The 16802-nt window shown below is 45.6% G+C and overlaps 1 protein-coding gene across 1 annotated transcript in view; it reads left to right on the top strand.

Moving 5' to 3' along the window:
* The first annotated feature begins 6 nt into the window (after window positions 1-6).
* Kiaa0040 (KIAA0040 ortholog) overlaps window positions 7-16802 on the top strand; it is a 39266-nt gene continuing 22470 nt past the window's right edge. The window contains exon 1 of the mRNA XM_013015711.1: window positions 7-120. The gene's annotated coding sequence lies outside the window, so the exon portion shown is untranslated. The remainder of the gene's footprint in view (window positions 121-16802) is intronic.

Raw genomic sequence — 16802 nt, forward strand, 5'->3', positions numbered from 1 at the left:
GCCGCAGGTAGGCGCCGCGCGCGGAGCCCCGACAGCGTCCCCGGAGCCCGGGTCGCCCGCACCGATCCTGCGGGACGGCGCGGACCCACGCCTGCAGGAAGCCCTCCGGCCCGACCCAAGGTGAGTGTCCGCACGTTCTGCGGTTCTGCTCACTTCTCTCTGCGCCCCCCCCCCAATAACATTTCAGACTGCCTTCTCTTGAGAGGGAGACTTCCCACTCCTCCCCGGGTGAGATCCGTCCCGGACAGACGTGCGATCCCGGGGTGCTCGGGGTGCTCGGTAGACTCTCGGTCTGTAACTAACCCCTTAAGCCAGGGTTCCCCGCAGGCCATCTGCCTCTGGGCTGAGCCCACAGGAGCTCCTCTCCCCCAGAGTGCGGCGTGGAGACCTCAAATCCAGTGCACCACAGCTGGCACTTGGAAAGGGACAGATGGGTGTTCTGTCTCTTACCAAGAAAAATAATACAAATAAAAAGAATCAAGGCCCCAGGCTTTTCCCAAAGCGTCCTGGGCTCTGATGTTATCATTGTGTAGAAACCCAAATATTCAATGGAGCTAACAAACGAGCCTAAATGTAAAAAATAAACCAAAGTTGGCTAGCGCCAAGGGTGGAGCGGGACCTGTCCACTGCTCCCAGCCGCCAGGGGATCCACTGTGGCACAGATAGGTTCTGAACCTTTTTTTTTTGACTGGCTAAATGGCTACTCTCAGGCTCCCTCCCCCACCTTGGGAGTAGAACAAGACCCGTTTCCCTAGTATTTTTGAGGGCTTTGTGAAAATACCGTGGATTTCTATTTAAAACAAACACATAAAAGCTCTGGGACAGCAGAGTTAGGTAAAAGGTTGTTGTTAGCTAGTGTAAAAACCAGCCCTGCCTAACTCAAACCAAAGCAGAGACCAGTACTTGTCCCAATTTAATAATAATAATAATAATTAATAATATCTAAGCCAGTGGAGAGGAAACTTAACCATCTCAGAAGCACCTGCTTTCCAGAGCACTTCCAGGACTATTCACCTATCTAAAGCTCATAAGAACCCAAAGCTTAATGTATGGAATCCTCAGCCTGAAATCCTATTGGTTAATGGAAGAGCCGTGATTTACTTGGAGCAGGACTGAAAATAGCATTGGTTCTTATTCTTAACCCTCTTGCCCCTGGTGTGCAAGTTCTACTTAAAGAATTTGCCCAGGTCTCACCGGCCTCTAATGGGATTCAGCTCCATCAGCCACTTGGCTTGATGTGTACAGTAATGAACTGGTAAGGTGGTTGTATTGGAAAATCTGACCCTCCTTTTATCTGAAATTCTTTCTTTCTATCCCTACTCTAGATGAAGTTCTGGGAAAGAGACATATTGCAAAGCAAATGTTTCTCCAGCCTTCACACCTTGTTAATTTTCAGCTTCTGGAATGAAAAAAAAAGGGGGGGCTAACTTTTCCCTCAGGGCTAACTCAAGAGAACAACTACTAAACAGGAAATTCAGGCAGAGATTGTGAGGTTTGAGGTTTGGGGTCAGCCCATGCAAAAAACTAATAACACCCTGTTTCAATAATGGGTACCATTGCTTTAGGGTTGGTCACAGCTACGGTGGAAGGCCACAGCCACTCTCCCTGAAAAACAACAAAGACATAAAGAATTGGAGGCATGGTTCAAGTCGTAGGGCACCTGCTACCTACTACCACAAGAAAAGCACATTTACTGATTTTTTTTTCAAAGAAAGAGTATATCCAGCCCAGATAGTCCTTCTTTATTACTTTTGCCTACTATAATCTGAAAAGGATAGGCCGGGGCCTTGGTGTTCAAGAGACTGAATGCGATATTTTCTGCATGTGGAGAGTCCCAGTCTGGAAAAGAGATGCTACAGAAACAAACTATGGTTGAGAAGAGCCGTGAACGTATGCAAATGAGGGAGCAGAACTTCCTCCCCCAGAAATGGCCTGCAAGTCAACACCTGAGAAGTGAAGCGTGAGCAAGGCCTTGAAACCGATCAGGGTTCCCAGGGAAGGGGGGATTTTTAGACCAAGGGAAAAAACATGAAGTGGGTGACAGATTGGGGGAACCGCATGTACGGGGATTAAAGTGCTTCATCACCGAGGATAGCTCCCTCCTGCAGCAGTGGGAAGGCAGTTGGATTCTTTAAGCAGGGAAGGGCACCGTGAGATTTGTGTTTGGATTAAGAATTAATGAGAAATGGAGGCTGGCGAGGAAGAGATGAAAAGTGATGGCAATGAGGATCTCCACCGCAGCAGTAGAAACTGAGGAAAGAAGGGATGGGGTTTAGAAAATAGACTTGAAAGCAGTTCATGAGCAAGAGAATGTAAGGGAAGCAGAAAGGGCAGAGGTTGATTAGAAGGTGTACCATGGTGCCATGCATGGAAATCATAGCAGCTAAAAGAGACTAGATTGGAAAGCAGGCTGTGGGAGAAGGGGGCACTGTACATGCTAGATGTATTTAATTTGGATAGGCTCAGGTGGAGTTGGGTGATTGACAGTTGGATATACAGGTTGGGGACTCATCCAGGGATCAAGGTTGCTCCAATTGAACCATCTCACCAGCTGTCCTTCAAAATATGGTTGAAGAGGCCTGGTAAGAATGACACCTTCACAATGAGGCTGAAAGGCCTTGACTCTGTTAGTGGTGGTGGCCTGTGGCTATTATTTTCATACCATCTGGAGAGACGGCTCTCCTCAGACTTAAGGCTTCCCCAAGGTGTATGGCTGAGTAACTCCTAAATTGGTGGAGAGATTTCTGAGTTAATAGTACACACGTGACACAGGTAAATTTCTCTAAATGAGCTCATCTCTGGGAATCACTCTTCCTTATGAAAGATGAGTATTTAGTTCAGTTATGAGATCTGCAAAGGTTTCTCAGCATGCATACTCAAATCTTTAGTCAGCACACCTGACTTTAGTCAGCCCTGACCTCATTAAAAGGAGGAGGATGACTTGCTCAGGAGAAATCCAGGCCCTTACTGAGTTGTTCTTTAAGTATTGATGCCAAGGCCACGTTCAGATCACAATATAATGCAACTTGCTAGGAAGAAAAGAACCTTGAATTTGGTGCTAGACAAATGTTGGTTCGATTCCTGGCTTGTCACTTATGAGCTGCCCTTGAACAAGACTGTGAATCACTCAGCTTGTGTTTGAAATGAGGAAAATTATTACTCACCAGGGCAATGGTTAGAATCAAACTTCAACTGAAAAAGAAAGAACATTTAATGTGCTATGTAAGACTCTATAAAATGTATGGGTTTATACTGTTACCATTATTATTATTAATTACCATTATTACTAATCTTACCCCGTGAAGCTACCCAGGTAGGCTGAGCAGGCACAGGATCTAGGCAGCATCATAGGCCTCAACTTGGGATTTTTTAATTGCCTGAAACATTTTAAGGCAGTAATGATGAAAATCTCTTTTGGTTGGATCAGTAGTGTGCATCAATTCTAGCCTTGTCCTTTTCTACTCCTTCTCTAAAGTGGCCAGATCTCAAAGAAATGAACATCCCACTGATACCCATGCACATGAACATCCTGCTGATACATACCCATGTACCGTGTTGTTTACTACACAAGGACTCTGGGGACATATGGGGACGGAAAGCAGTCAGGACTCCACCTGCTAGTCCCTGGTGCGTGCCACTTGCAGTGCAGTTAACTTAGCGGACTCTTTCTTTCTAACCCTCTTCAAGGTGCTGGTTAAGATAGCAGTGGCCCTGAATCTGAGCATCAGTTGGTAACTTAGGTCTATTTTTGGCTTTTCCTTATCCCAGGGAAAAGTGATAGATTCCACCATAGTAGAACTTCACCTTTGTGCCTGCACCAAAAACTTGTAAGTGAACAGAGTTCTTTCTAGTCAAGTCTGACTGTTGGTGAAGAGGAAGTAACCACAGACTCAGAGACTTCAAATGGAAAAACACTTTTGAGATGAGTCAACCCCACCCTTCACTTCACAGACCAGCAAAGGAAAGTTCCGGGAGGGTAAGCAAATATCTTGATCACACAGCTGGTTAATAGAGAGATCAGCATCTGAGTTCCTTGTCTATCTGTTTAGAAATATACCATATTACCTCAGTCTCTAATACCTGACCTTCGTGTGCACAGAACACATGTAGGCATTCAAATGTTGGCAGAGAGGAAATGAAAGGCTCTCACTCAAAGGTTGAATCTTTCTGCCGTGGCCTCAGGAGCAAACAGGTGCACAATGATCCTGAGGAGATGTAAGTGGAGCTGCTCCTTTAGGACAATTTCCATGCAAGCCCCCATTGCCTCTGTTCCAGCAATTCAATCCTCATACTTTCCTCAGGAGCTCCAGATACCCCTTTAGAATGTAGACCACACTTGGTGCCTTAATTACCTAAAACCCTTTCAATGTTTTGTCAAATTTATTATGAAGATTGATGGGCATAGTAATCCCAGCACTGGGGCAGCTAAGTCTGGAGGACCTTAAGTTCAAGGCTATTCGGAGGGACTTAACAAGACCCTGTCTCAAAACAAAACAAACAAACCGAAAGCCTGTTTGGCCTCAGAGATTAAAAATGTACTGGAGACTAGCCTAAGTGTCAGCCTTCCACCTCCAACACTAATCCCTAACTCACTGTTTGATGTGAAAGGATTCAGGTGAACAATTGGACCTCCTCATGGGTGCAGTAAGAAAGATAAGGACAAGGGCAAGATAGACTTTTCTCCTCTCCAAACACCAAAGAGAAAGTCAACAGCAGTTTCTTCTAGGAGCTAAATCCCAGGGCTGCAGACCAGCACAGGGGCCTGACAATTCCTCCACATGGGTCTGAACCATCTGAATAGGACATCCGCTGGGACCCGAGTGGACACTAAATGCCACAGTACCAGAAGCAGGTGGCACAGAGCCCAAGTGAACGTCACAAAAACATCAGGAAACTTTCCCCAGGTGGCAACTCCCAAGGGGCCACACATGGGCCAGATGCAATCTCCGCCCGCCCGCCCTCCCCCCCCCCACAAGAGACTAGCACCCACAGTGAAAACAAGCTCCCTCCATGGAATCTGTCTTTAAGAAATGAAAGAAAATCTAACCATTGTTATCAACTCTTGGCCAAATCAGAACTAAAACGGTGCTGTTGTTTTTAATTGAATTTTCTTGTAAAGATGCTGAGCAGAGGGGTTATGAGCAAGGTAATGAGTACATTTCTTCTTGTTACCCCCTCCTCTGTGGTTCTCCCACGAACCCTTCCCTCCCCCACAGATTTGCCTGGGCGCTTAACTGTCTATTGCTTCTTCCTCAGTACCCATAAGGTGTTTTTCGGGATCTTTTTCTTTGATTTTTCTCCTTCTCCTCAAATACAACCCTCATTTCAAGATGAATAGGTTTAAGGAAAGACTATCAGCAATTTCTTTTAGGTTTCCAGGAAAATCATAGAAAAAATGGCAGAAGAGAGGGAATAAAGTATACGAATAGTGGCGATCAGATAGTAATGTGTTATAAAATGCTTCTGTCTACATATTGTTTTGAGATGGGGGTCGTGGGTGTGGAGAGAGGTGTCGTGGCTGTGTCTGGGGGCAAGGGGACAAGCAGTAGGACCTGGGAGTTCCGTTAGCTTTGATATTAGGGGAGCACAATGACACACTGGAGATGCTGTCTCTTAGCCTAAATGACAGTGACAATTTGAATAAGAGAAGAGAACACTGCTCTTTAATCAGGAGTATACTTATTTTCTCCCAGACTCAAAGAAGGTATTGAGGCTATCCCTTTCACCCTAGCTTTTTTTCTTGTCTGGATAGTTGTAGGGCTTGAACTCAGGGCCTGGACACTGTCCCTTAGCTCTTTTGCTCAAGGCTAGTGCTCTAATACTTTGAGCCACAGCACCACTTCCAGTTTTCTAGTGGTTAATTAGAAATAAGTGTCTCAGTGCCTTTCCTACTTGGACTGGCTTTGAACTATGATCCTCAGATCTCAAGCTCCCGAGTACTAGGATTACGCCTGGTGTAATCTTAGCTTTTTATGCAATTCCATCAATAGGACAACATGCAGACTTTCCCTCAGCCGGTGATCCCCCAGATACCCATAGCCTCAGTCATAGCCTGCCTGCTTCAGTCAGCTCACACATTGCCTGAAACCACTCAGCAACTAAGTGGGGTCAAGGTGACCTTCCCAGCGATTAGGAACCTGGAGGAAATAAAAGTCCATGTAATCTTTCTGGGCTCCATCGATCTTCAGCATGCATGCTATGTTCTCAATAGCCATTTATCTAACAGCGCTGCGAAGAATTAAGGCATACAAAGATGGTAGCCATTGCTGTTCCCCACCCCACGCTCACCAGAGTGTCAAGAGTACAGTACACCGGGCACTGGTGGCGCATGCCTGTAATCCTAGATGCTCAGGAGGCTGAGATCTGAGGATCATGGTTCAAAGCCAGTTCTGGCAGGAAAGTCTGTGAAACTCTATATTCTCCAATAAACCACCAGAAAACCGGAAGTGGTGCTGTGGCTCAAGTGGTAGAGCGCTAGCCTTGCTTGAGCTGAAGAGCTGAGGGACAGCACCCAGGCCAAGAGTTCAAGCCCCACGACCAACAAAATAATAATAATAATACAACATTGATTCTTCAGCATTATGCCAGGCAGAATATTCAAAACCACCAGCAAGCCAGGCATTGGTGGCTTACACCTGTAATCCTAGCTTCTCGGGAGGTGGAGATCTGATTTGAAGCTAGAGAAGTCCCCATGAGATTCTTACCTTCAATTAACCACTCAAAAACCAGTCATGGAGCTGTGTCTCAAAGTGGTAGAGCACTAGCTTTGAGCAAAAAACTGAGGGACAGCACTGAACTTCACCCTGACCAAAAAAAGAAAAAAAGCCTTTTTCTTGTAATTGACTGATGGTGTCCACCCTCCCTCTCTCCCTGTATCTTCCACTCCTGACCTGGAACATTCCCTCCTGCCCCAAGGCCCACAATCTGCTGAGCAGCAGTTGCCAGCACAGTGCTACGGTGACCTAGATTAAAACCTCCAGGTTCGTTGCGCAGGTGACCCACACCATCCCATAATGAAACGTCCCCTGGGAGAGGGAGGCACATTTGCTCGCAGTGCTACCTAGACACAGGCTGCTCATAGCTCTCCTAGTTTCCAAATTAGAATCTCAGATCCTGCTTTACGGGATGTTTGGACCAAAGCCTTCATTGGGTCAGGAAAAAAAGAGCAATGCTCTGCAGGGCTCCGGAGGATACTGGCTGATTTCAAAATGGCTGTGTGCTTCCCCGTGTTGCACGGGGACATGACTGACCTCTGCGAGGAAGCTGGGTGTGGATTCTTTCAGTGGCTAGATGGCTTTCTAATTCCAGACATGGAAAAAACAAACCTCACTTCCAGACTGTCTGGGCCCAAGGAGAAGAGCCGTCACAGCACATGTGCCACACAGGGAAGAATGTCAGGTGTTTCTGACTGACATTTTCCAGGAATGAGATCTTAGGGATGTGAAAAATATCATTCCTTCAAAATGGGGCCTGAGTGGGAAGGAGAAAAAAACATTTTTTAAAAGTAAAGGACCAGTAATGTGGCCACTACTGTTTGGTAAAAGAGTGGAATGAATGAATGCGTACACAGCAACATTTTGTACTTCTCACATGATCAATAATGAGCAGTGTAGCCTTCTGTCTGATGTACTTCCTACTTGATTTCAAGGAAGGTTAGCATTATCTCCCAGTCTATCTTATAGAGGTGAAATTCTCATTTCACAGAGTTAATCATTTTAAAGTGAACAGTTCAGGGGGCATTTAGTACATTGGCAGAGTTACACAACCACCACCTTTATCTGGTCCTAAAACATTTTCAGTCCCCCAGAATAAAACACATTAAGAAGTTTCCTCCTACTGCTTTCTCTGGGTACTTCCTGTCAAAGGAATCACACAGTTTGTCACCATTTGTGACAGACTTTGTTCACTTAGCATAGTGTTTTTTAAGGTTCATTCAGGTTGTAACATGGATCAGTGATATTACATCATCTACATGCGTGGCGGTTTGTTCATATGTTGATGGATGTTTGAGTTGTGCCCAACTTCAGACGGCTGTAAATAGTGCTTCTGCAAACAGTATAAGGATTTCCTATTTTCAGTTCCTCTGGGTAGAGAGATATCTGGGGGTGAAATTACTGAATCATATGATAAACCTACCTTTTATTTTTTGAGAAATTTCCAATGTTTTCAGCTGCTTTCCTTTTCACCATGTTTGTTGGATCAACATACTTATAAATTTTTATTTTTCATAAAGGTGCTGTTCTATTTGATGCTTTTGATCTTATATTTTAATAAGGGACATTATCTTGTTTCATAAGAGACATTAAACCCACTGTCCTAGAAATGGAAGTTGTTTAGACAGTTGAGACAAAAAAAAAGTATTTGAAGTAAATTAAAAAGCTCTGTGTGTGTGTGTGTGTGCATGTGCACACGTGCACGCGTGTGTGTTTATGTATGTGGGGCATACTGGTAGCTTGATCTCAGGGCCTGGGGGTTGTCGCAGAGCTTTTTTGCTCAAGACTGGCATTCTATCACTTTGGCCACACCTCCACCTCTGGCTTTTTGATGGTTAAAAGTTATTTCTCAGTGTGACTGAGAAGGAAATGACAGCCCACAACAGCCACCTTTATGGTTGTGTGCTGGGCATAGCGCTGAGCAGTTCACCTACTTCCTCTCATATAGCCCTCTTGAGGGCTCAGTGAAAAAAGTCCTAGTGAAAAATATACCTGCCCTGTTTACAGATGAGGAAATGGAGCTTTCTACCAAGAGCCCTGTGCTTTCCAGGGCTCCTGTGAAGAAAATGTCCCACAGAAAAGCCTACAGTTGCCACCAGTGATAAAGAAGAAACTGTTCTATTTCTCAGGAACTTACAATCAGGCAAAGAGACAATTATAATACAGGGTTATAAATGCTGTGACAGATGTGAAGACAGAAGAAGAACACTTGGCCCTACACTTGGTAACACGCTTCCCAGACTCTATCATTTTTTCATAAGCTTTGGGCCTCTTGGTAAGGTCTAAGCCTCCATCACAATCATTGTATTCCCAGGGTGCAGAATTTAGCTACCCGCTAAATATAAATTAATGAACACGTGACCTTCTCTAATGCTGACTATAGCAGCACTGTTATACTTCTTTCCAGCCGCTGTTATGTTCAGGTTCCATGTATTGGGACCTAGATTTCAACTCAACAGCTTTTACAAAACAGATGTGGCCCAGAGATTAGCAGAAAGAAACAAGAACAGGCTGAAAATGGCCTTTATTCTTCTTCCCGCCTCTAAACAGCTCTGTATACGGGAGAAGAAAAGGCAGGAGGGGAGAAGGTTCAGCAGAGAGGCGGGAGGTGTTTTCAAGTGGCGGATGCAGGTCTCGGTTTCCTAAAGAGGAGCCTGTGCAGTCTCATGGGATCCTAAGCAAGAAATGACCTGGTAAAGTCTCTTTGCAAAATCATAATTTCTCTATCTCATCTCAAGGTCTTATGATTGCTTCAAAGACGTTTTGTTTATGACTACACAGCACCTAAGGCAATTCACTCAGCCAGCAGGGGAAAGAGAGTCCAGGCAAGTCTCACCTCTGTTTTCCAGAGTCAGTGAGATCTGGGCATATCACCTGCTCTTCTCTCTTTTTTTTTTTTTTTTTTTTGAACCCAGGGCCTCATGTATGCTCGTCAGGTGCTGGCCACTTGAACGCCCAGCCCTAGAGTTCTGTATTTTGTTTTTCCGGTTTTTCTTTTGTTGTTTTTTTTTTAAGGCAGGGGTATGCCTAGGGCACCTAAAAATTCACAATTTACAGTTCATTAAAAAGCAGATTAAAAAATTACACGTGTTCAGAAATAAAAGGTTTGGAATATGGAATAAATATAGCATTTCAACTTAGCTGCTTTTTAATCACAACTGTGAAATTATGTTGTTGTTGGGGTTTTCTTGAGATAGGGTCCCCTAACTTTATACAGATAGGGTCCCCTAACTTTACATGTATTGTTACAATAATACATGCTTGGTTCCGAACTTGCAAGCCTTTTGCCTCTACCTGCCAAATGACTGGGATTAAGGGTGTGCACTACATATCAACTGCACTTGATCAGTCCTCCTTAGCTCCTCTTGAAGGGAGGATTGTAGGAACTCTTAGGAGACCTGGTAGCCTTGCTTCAAACGGCAGGAGCTTCCCCAGCATGATTTAGGTTGCATTTTTAACACATGCATTTCTGAAATACTTCTGTGCGTGCTTGATACTGCGCTAGAGTCATGGGGATTGTGTTTTTACAAAATAAAACAAGAAGCAAGCACAGACTCTACCTTCCGTAACCGGCCACCACACAGGAGTCCCGCCCACCTCTCGGAGCCTGAAGAAGCAGCTTCTTTCCTGGGAGGGGTCCATCTGAAATCTCTACTCCCTGTGCCCCCATCTCTTTACCCACCACCAGGCTCAGGACCGTGCCGTTTTGGAATTCATGACATCAGTTCTCTCCCTTCTTGGCTGGCTCCCTGGTTGTCTACTCATTTACTTGAACCACGAGCTGCTGCTGCTCTGGGTTGCCATGCTTACTGAGCAAACCCCACCGGTTTCAAAGCCTTCGTATTCTGCCCAGGCCCCAGGCCCATTCCCCTATCCTGCCATCGTCTTCCCTGCTTTCTCACTGTGATCTAAACCCTGCAGAAGCTTGCAAAGGTGTGGACAGAGAGGAGAGCTTGAGGTGCCAATGATGTTGAATATAGATTACCCTAGCGCTGAGGAGGAAACACGCAGCTCTCACAGAGACATTCACTTCCATTTCTACTCCATCCCCCAAGACGATAGCCAGTCAGTCAACCAACATGCACTTACTAGCTTCTAGCGTGTGTCAACATGCACTTCCTAGCTTATAGTGTGTGTGCTAGACACAGGAGGTATCCAGAAGGAAAGCTCTCAAATAGCTTTGGGTCTAGTGGGAATAGCAGCCATACTATCAGAAAACAACAATCGTCCACACATTGTCAGGGAGGTGAGGAAGTGGAAAAGGAAAGAGAGTTTCCGCTAGAATTATCTCTATCTAACACATAATTTCAAGGCGGGATAAAACTAGCAGTTCCTCTTTTCTGAGGGTCAATCTTGGCTATAGCTTTATATTCCTCATAATGAGAAACAGCTTCCCATGATACACACAGGCTTCATCCCTGTGGTCCCTTCTGCGTCCTGTAGCTCCTCACCATTGGACCACTGCAGCGAACACAAGCCCAAATGCCCACAGGGAGACTAACAGGCCAAGCTAATCTTACTGAACATTTACTCCGTGCCAAGCACTGTTTAACTACGTGATATAAACTAGTTATCTCTTCTGATTTCCCCAACCATGCTAGAATGGGTTGTCTATTCTCATCCTCCTTTTTCAGTTGAGGTCAAAAGATGGTAGTGGTGGGCTGGGAAGGTGGCTCAGTGGTAGAGCGCTTGCCTTGCATGCCTAAGGCCCTGGGTTCAATTCCTCAGCACCACATAAGCAAAAAGAAGAAAGCCGGAAGTGGCGCTGTGGCTCAAGAGGTAGAGTGCTAGCCTTGAGCTGAAGAGCTGAGGGACAGTGCCCAGGCCCAGAGTTCAGGTCCCATGACCAACAACAACAACAACAAAAAGAGGGTAGTGGTGGGTCCAGGTTTTGATCCAAGCTGTTCCAGCTAAAAGTGAGCTCAGGGAGGGTCCAGTGTTGGAAGTGGAATGCAGCAGGTGGCACAAATCCCAACACATTTATCCCTCAGCCTTCCCATATGCAAACCCTGATCCACAGATTGGTCCACACTTGCCCTTCTTGAGGAAAAAAATAATCATCTCATTTGGTTTGCATAAACCTTGTGCCAATGTTGCTTCACAACTAAGCTAACTTGGGGGTTGGGGAGGTTGTGAAGCACAGAGAGGTCACTTTGAAGTAGAACTGTCTGTGGTTACCCAGGGCCTTGTGACAGAATTGAAATCAAGATTATCACCAGATTTAGGACTAGACACAGAGATGCACTGTGGTTGCCGTGGAGGCTGGGGAGAAGGGAGAAAACTGGCTGCTTACTCAACTTTCCTTAACATAATCATTGACCTTCTCCGTCAAACACGAAAAACAGCCCCTAAAAATCCTCAGGCCTACTATGTCATCAATCACCCCTCTCCCTGGCCATGTCCCCCACATTCAAGTCATGACACCTTACAAGATACGAAGGGAGAGGGAATTTCCCAGCAGCAGCTCTCTTCCTCAGGCCACAGCCTTGAGAGATCCCTGCCGTGTGCCTGGCTGCCCCCAGGAATGCCCTAGCAGCTAGAGTGACTGGCTGCCCAAAAGCCCAGGAAGGGTAGGAGGGAGGGGAACTGGTTGAGTGTTGTCACGGTAACAGGAGAGATTGGAAACCTCCGGATTCCAAGTGGAAACCTGGGACACTGGTACTCTCTTGAGAAGCCTAGACTCTTCTTTCTTTCCTGTTCTTGCTGCCTGAAGGTACTTACTCAAATCTCACCCTCCTGAAAGCCTTTCCTAGATTTCACAGTGAAATTAACAGCCCCATTTTTGCTTCCCCCATTTGTTTAAACTTCTTGTGGGACACTGAACTCATCCTGTGTGGTTTTCTCCAATGCTCCACACTTCCCACCACAAAAAGACAATTCTTCCAGTTCACAGGGAAGAGGTACCAATACCAGGCCTTGAACTGACATCCTGAGCTCTGTCCCTCAAGGCTGGCATGCTACCACTTGAGCCACAGCTCTACATCTGGCTTTTTGCTGGTTAATTGGAGATAAGAGTCTCACGGACTTCCCTGCCCGTGCTGCTTTGAACCACAATCATCAGCTCTCAGCCTCCCAAGTAGCTAGGGTTACAAGCATGAGGCACCTGGCTGTGTAGTTCATTTTTGAATCCTTTACCCAGATAGCTGGCAGGCAGGTTTTTAATTTCTCACCATATAGCACTATCCCGGAAAGTCTTAGAAAAGAAAGAAGGTCTTGGTGTGTCCAGTAGGTATCAAAATTGTGGAATTGTGAGTTATCTGCTGCTGTAGCACAAGGAGAGGGAAGGGCAGGTCTTGGCTTTCTTGGCCTCAATGGTGTCAATAGTCCAGGCATAAAAATAGAAGGAGAATGCCAGCAAAGGGAGCTCTCTCTTTGGGAAAAATCAGAGAGAGCTTTTTGCCTTGATAGTGGCGGTGTCCTCTTTGGCATGACAGCTGGAAATTATCAGATGAAATGCCATCAATTCAACCACAGAGAAGTGTCAAGAACATGGCCAGTCAAGGTAGTCTTACAGATGACATCATCATCATCATGATATGGCATGCTATGAGGATGTCCACTGGGGCCCGCGGTCTTTGCCTGAAAGATGTGTCTACTCCAGAATACCCAAGAATATCAGGCATGTGAACATGCTGTCCAGAGTAAAAGAGTTCTCCAAACTCAGACTATCCAAATCCCAAATGGCAGATTGCTTTCCTGAGTATCCCTTTATCTGACGACAGTGCTTCCTGTGAATCAAGAAACAAGTGTGACAGAGTAGTAGGAGCCTTGGCTATTCAGAGTTGGAGGAACTGGCACATTATCTTATATTAGCTGTGTGATCTTGGACAAGTCATTTAATTTTAGTGAACTTCAGAGTTTTCTAAGAAAACGTTCATTCCTTCATACAGCAAGTCATTCTCAAGACCAAAAGATGTCCCAGATCCTGGGTATGCCCTGATGGGAACAGTGTCCAAGCAGAAAGGAAGAATAATGATTTAAAAAGAAATTACCCCAGTGCACAACCTAATGGATGCTGGCAAGAGAGCACACAGCAGGTTCTCTGACCTTTAGAAAGGTCAAGAAAATTTTCCTAAAGGAGCAAAGTTCCAGCTACGATTTTGAGGGTAAATAGGGAACGAGAGCCTCCTTCCCGTGGTGGTGATTGTAGGCTGGGGACAGTTGTGGATTTTAGATGGAGAAGGTTGTGTGAGACCTCCAAGCCAGGGGGGAACCGTAACTCTCTGAACCTGAGAAGAGGGGGCTTTGTAAACTGTGGAAGTGGTTAGCTGTCAATCACTGCTGCTGCTATTCAGGTGTTAGCGCTGTGAAGAGTGCATTCCACAGACCTGGAACACTCTATTCGACCTGTCTGTCTGGGGCCACGAACCACAATTGTTACAATTCTGAACAAATGTTTTGCTCTTTCAATTACTCACCTGTGAAATAGGATGAGAAATCCCTCCCCTATCCATTACAGTGGATGAACAGGAGAAATACTTGTAGGAGCCTTTAAAAAGAAAATTCCGATGAGTTCTAACTGCAGGGTCTTTTTCCAATCATAAATAACTGGAAGACTGGAGAAGCCATTACAGCAGTGTGTTCATTCCACCCCCCCTCCCCTTCCTCTATCCCCCACTCCCAAGGGATCTAGAGATAAATAGCAGTTTCCTTCTGATTGGTTTGGTGATATTTCATTTCAGATCGTAATCAGATTTTTGTCTTAGGGAGAAAGTGTGCTATTAACAAAAGAGTTTTATTGTAATTTCTGCAATTACTCTGCCAAGCTGGTTAGGGCAGATTGCCAGGGAGCCCCAAGGTAGGGGCTTAATCCTGCCTAATCTCAAATTCTGGCAAGATATCCCTGTGAAATGATGAGTGCGATTGGATGTGAGCATGTGATCACTGACTGAAACACTGATGCTACTAGGTGTCCTTGGCTCACAACATCTGGGATCTTCCCCCACCAGCATGGGGGAGCAATGGGCAGCACAAGGCCCAGACACCCCTGCCACTCCCTGTCATTCCCTCCCACCCGGGAAAACCTGAACCTCATGGGTCTCTTCCTAATAATGCATGCATTCCAGCACTTGCTGATACTTCGTTTAGCATTTCATTACTAATTTGTTTTTTTTTAAATTAAACTGTGCAGGATAAGAATTCACATGCATATTATCATTGTTTGACTTTCACAATGACGTTAGGTGGTGAGTAATGTCCCTGTTATTACTAGCTTCCCGTCTTAGAGATAAGGAGCCCGAGGCCTCTGAGATGGCGTGATTTGCTTTACCTCTGGCTAAGCAAAGCAAGACATACAGTGTTCTGGGTTCATGAGGAAACTCATCTAGAATAGGAACCGGGTCATATGATGATTTCTCCCCCACCAGGCCATGTGGATCACTTAACTAACACTTCCTAAGATGAAATGCATGGGCCAATATGGGGGAAATCATTTGAATGGTCTATTAGGTTGATGGAAAGGAGCGTTATTAGCAGTAGGAGTTATTTCAGAGTATAAGGAAGGATAATTATTTTTATTACAGTGACTCAGTAAACAACCTAAGGTGGACTTGTGCACATTCTGTGCTGGAGGTAACCAGAAGGCAGCCACAAATGCAGGTACACCTCCCTCTGCTCTCATGAGCAGCCCCATTGCCTCCTGGAAATGGGTGGAATGCAGGTGTCAGAACTTGCTCCACAGGGTGGACATGCTTGGCTAGCCCTGGAAAACCTGGAGTCATTGAACGTCAACTTGAGCCAGGCAATGGGCCTCAGGTCACCACACAGCCAGGTGGAAGAACTGCCCTGGTAGGAGTCGGAGTGGGCTCCACTATCCATTCTAGGTTGAAGGCAAGGAGACCTCCATTACTGGAGCACATTTTCCAAGAATATCAGTCTACTATGACCACTCAGTGGAATTGAAGATTAATTTTTGTAGCCATATTCCTCCATCTGCCTGGAATGGTACCAAGTATGTCTCTGAATATTCATGTAGTCCCTAATAGCTCAGGTGCACATTTACATGCAGTATCTGCTTTGACCTAAAGACCCTGCAAGGAGGGATTCACGTGCAGCTGTTTGTGTTTGTTGGCTTACTTTGGAAAGCAAGTGCCTGTGACCAACATTATTAGAATAGGACTAGAGGACTGAAGGAAAAGCTAGTCTCCCTTCAAGTTATGTCCCCAATTTGCTTCCCAAAACAGTCACACTTGATGTCATTTTCTAGATTTCTCCCCATTCATAGACGAAAAAACTGAGGCTCACTATAGCTGACATTTTCCCAAAGGTGTACACAAGTCACACTTGCTTCTCATACCGCAGTCTATTCAGTTTGTGGCTCTTAAGCCAACTATCCTTTAGCCAAGATTTTACTCAGATGAAAACTTGCAAAGCATATAACGTAGAGAAAGCCAAAGCCAAAACAGGAGGCGTAGGGCCCACAGACTCTTCGAGAAGGCTAATGCTTATCCCTGGTAGGCATGCATCTGATGATTTTCCTGGTTGTCAAAATCAGTCCTGATCCCCAGGACCCTTCCCTGCCCTCTGACTAGCAGGGCGGTTAGGCTGTGCAGGCTGTTGTGTTCTATCGAAGTGGTCCCACCCCACATCCTATACCTTCAAGACCGTGATACCTTCACAGCTTGTCTGATAAGCAAGGTGTTCTGGACTGCAAAGGGGAGATAAAGAACAAGATTGGTGCCCAACTGATAATAGCGTTAAGCCCTGAGGGCACACCATAGAGAGCCTAGAAACAAGGTCTCCAGTCTCCTCTCCCACTATCCTATCCAGCTCCCAGTCACCCCAGCAGCTTTCATGAAAGCATCTCAGAAAGCTGGCTCTCCAGGTATGGATGGAGTAGAGGTGGGGGATGAAGAGGAACTAAGGTCTGTGTGTGTGTGTGTGTGTGTGTGTGTGTGTGTGTGTGTGTGTGTGTGTGTGTTTATGGAGCACTCCCCTGCAATTCCCAGCTAAAGCAATTTCTTCCATCCATGCTGCCATATCACGTATTTACAGTAGAGTTGACCCCATTATCTGAAGAGGATATTTCTGTTCCGCAAATAAAGGGAAAGTTCTACTATGGGCTGACTGCAGACACTGATGCTTTTTTCC

Source organism: Dipodomys ordii, unplaced genomic scaffold (genome assembly GCF_000151885.1).
Source record: "Dipodomys ordii isolate 6190 unplaced genomic scaffold, Dord_2.0 Scaffold27, whole genome shotgun sequence".
Classification (NCBI taxonomy): Eukaryota; Metazoa; Chordata; class Mammalia; order Rodentia; family Heteromyidae; genus Dipodomys; species Dipodomys ordii.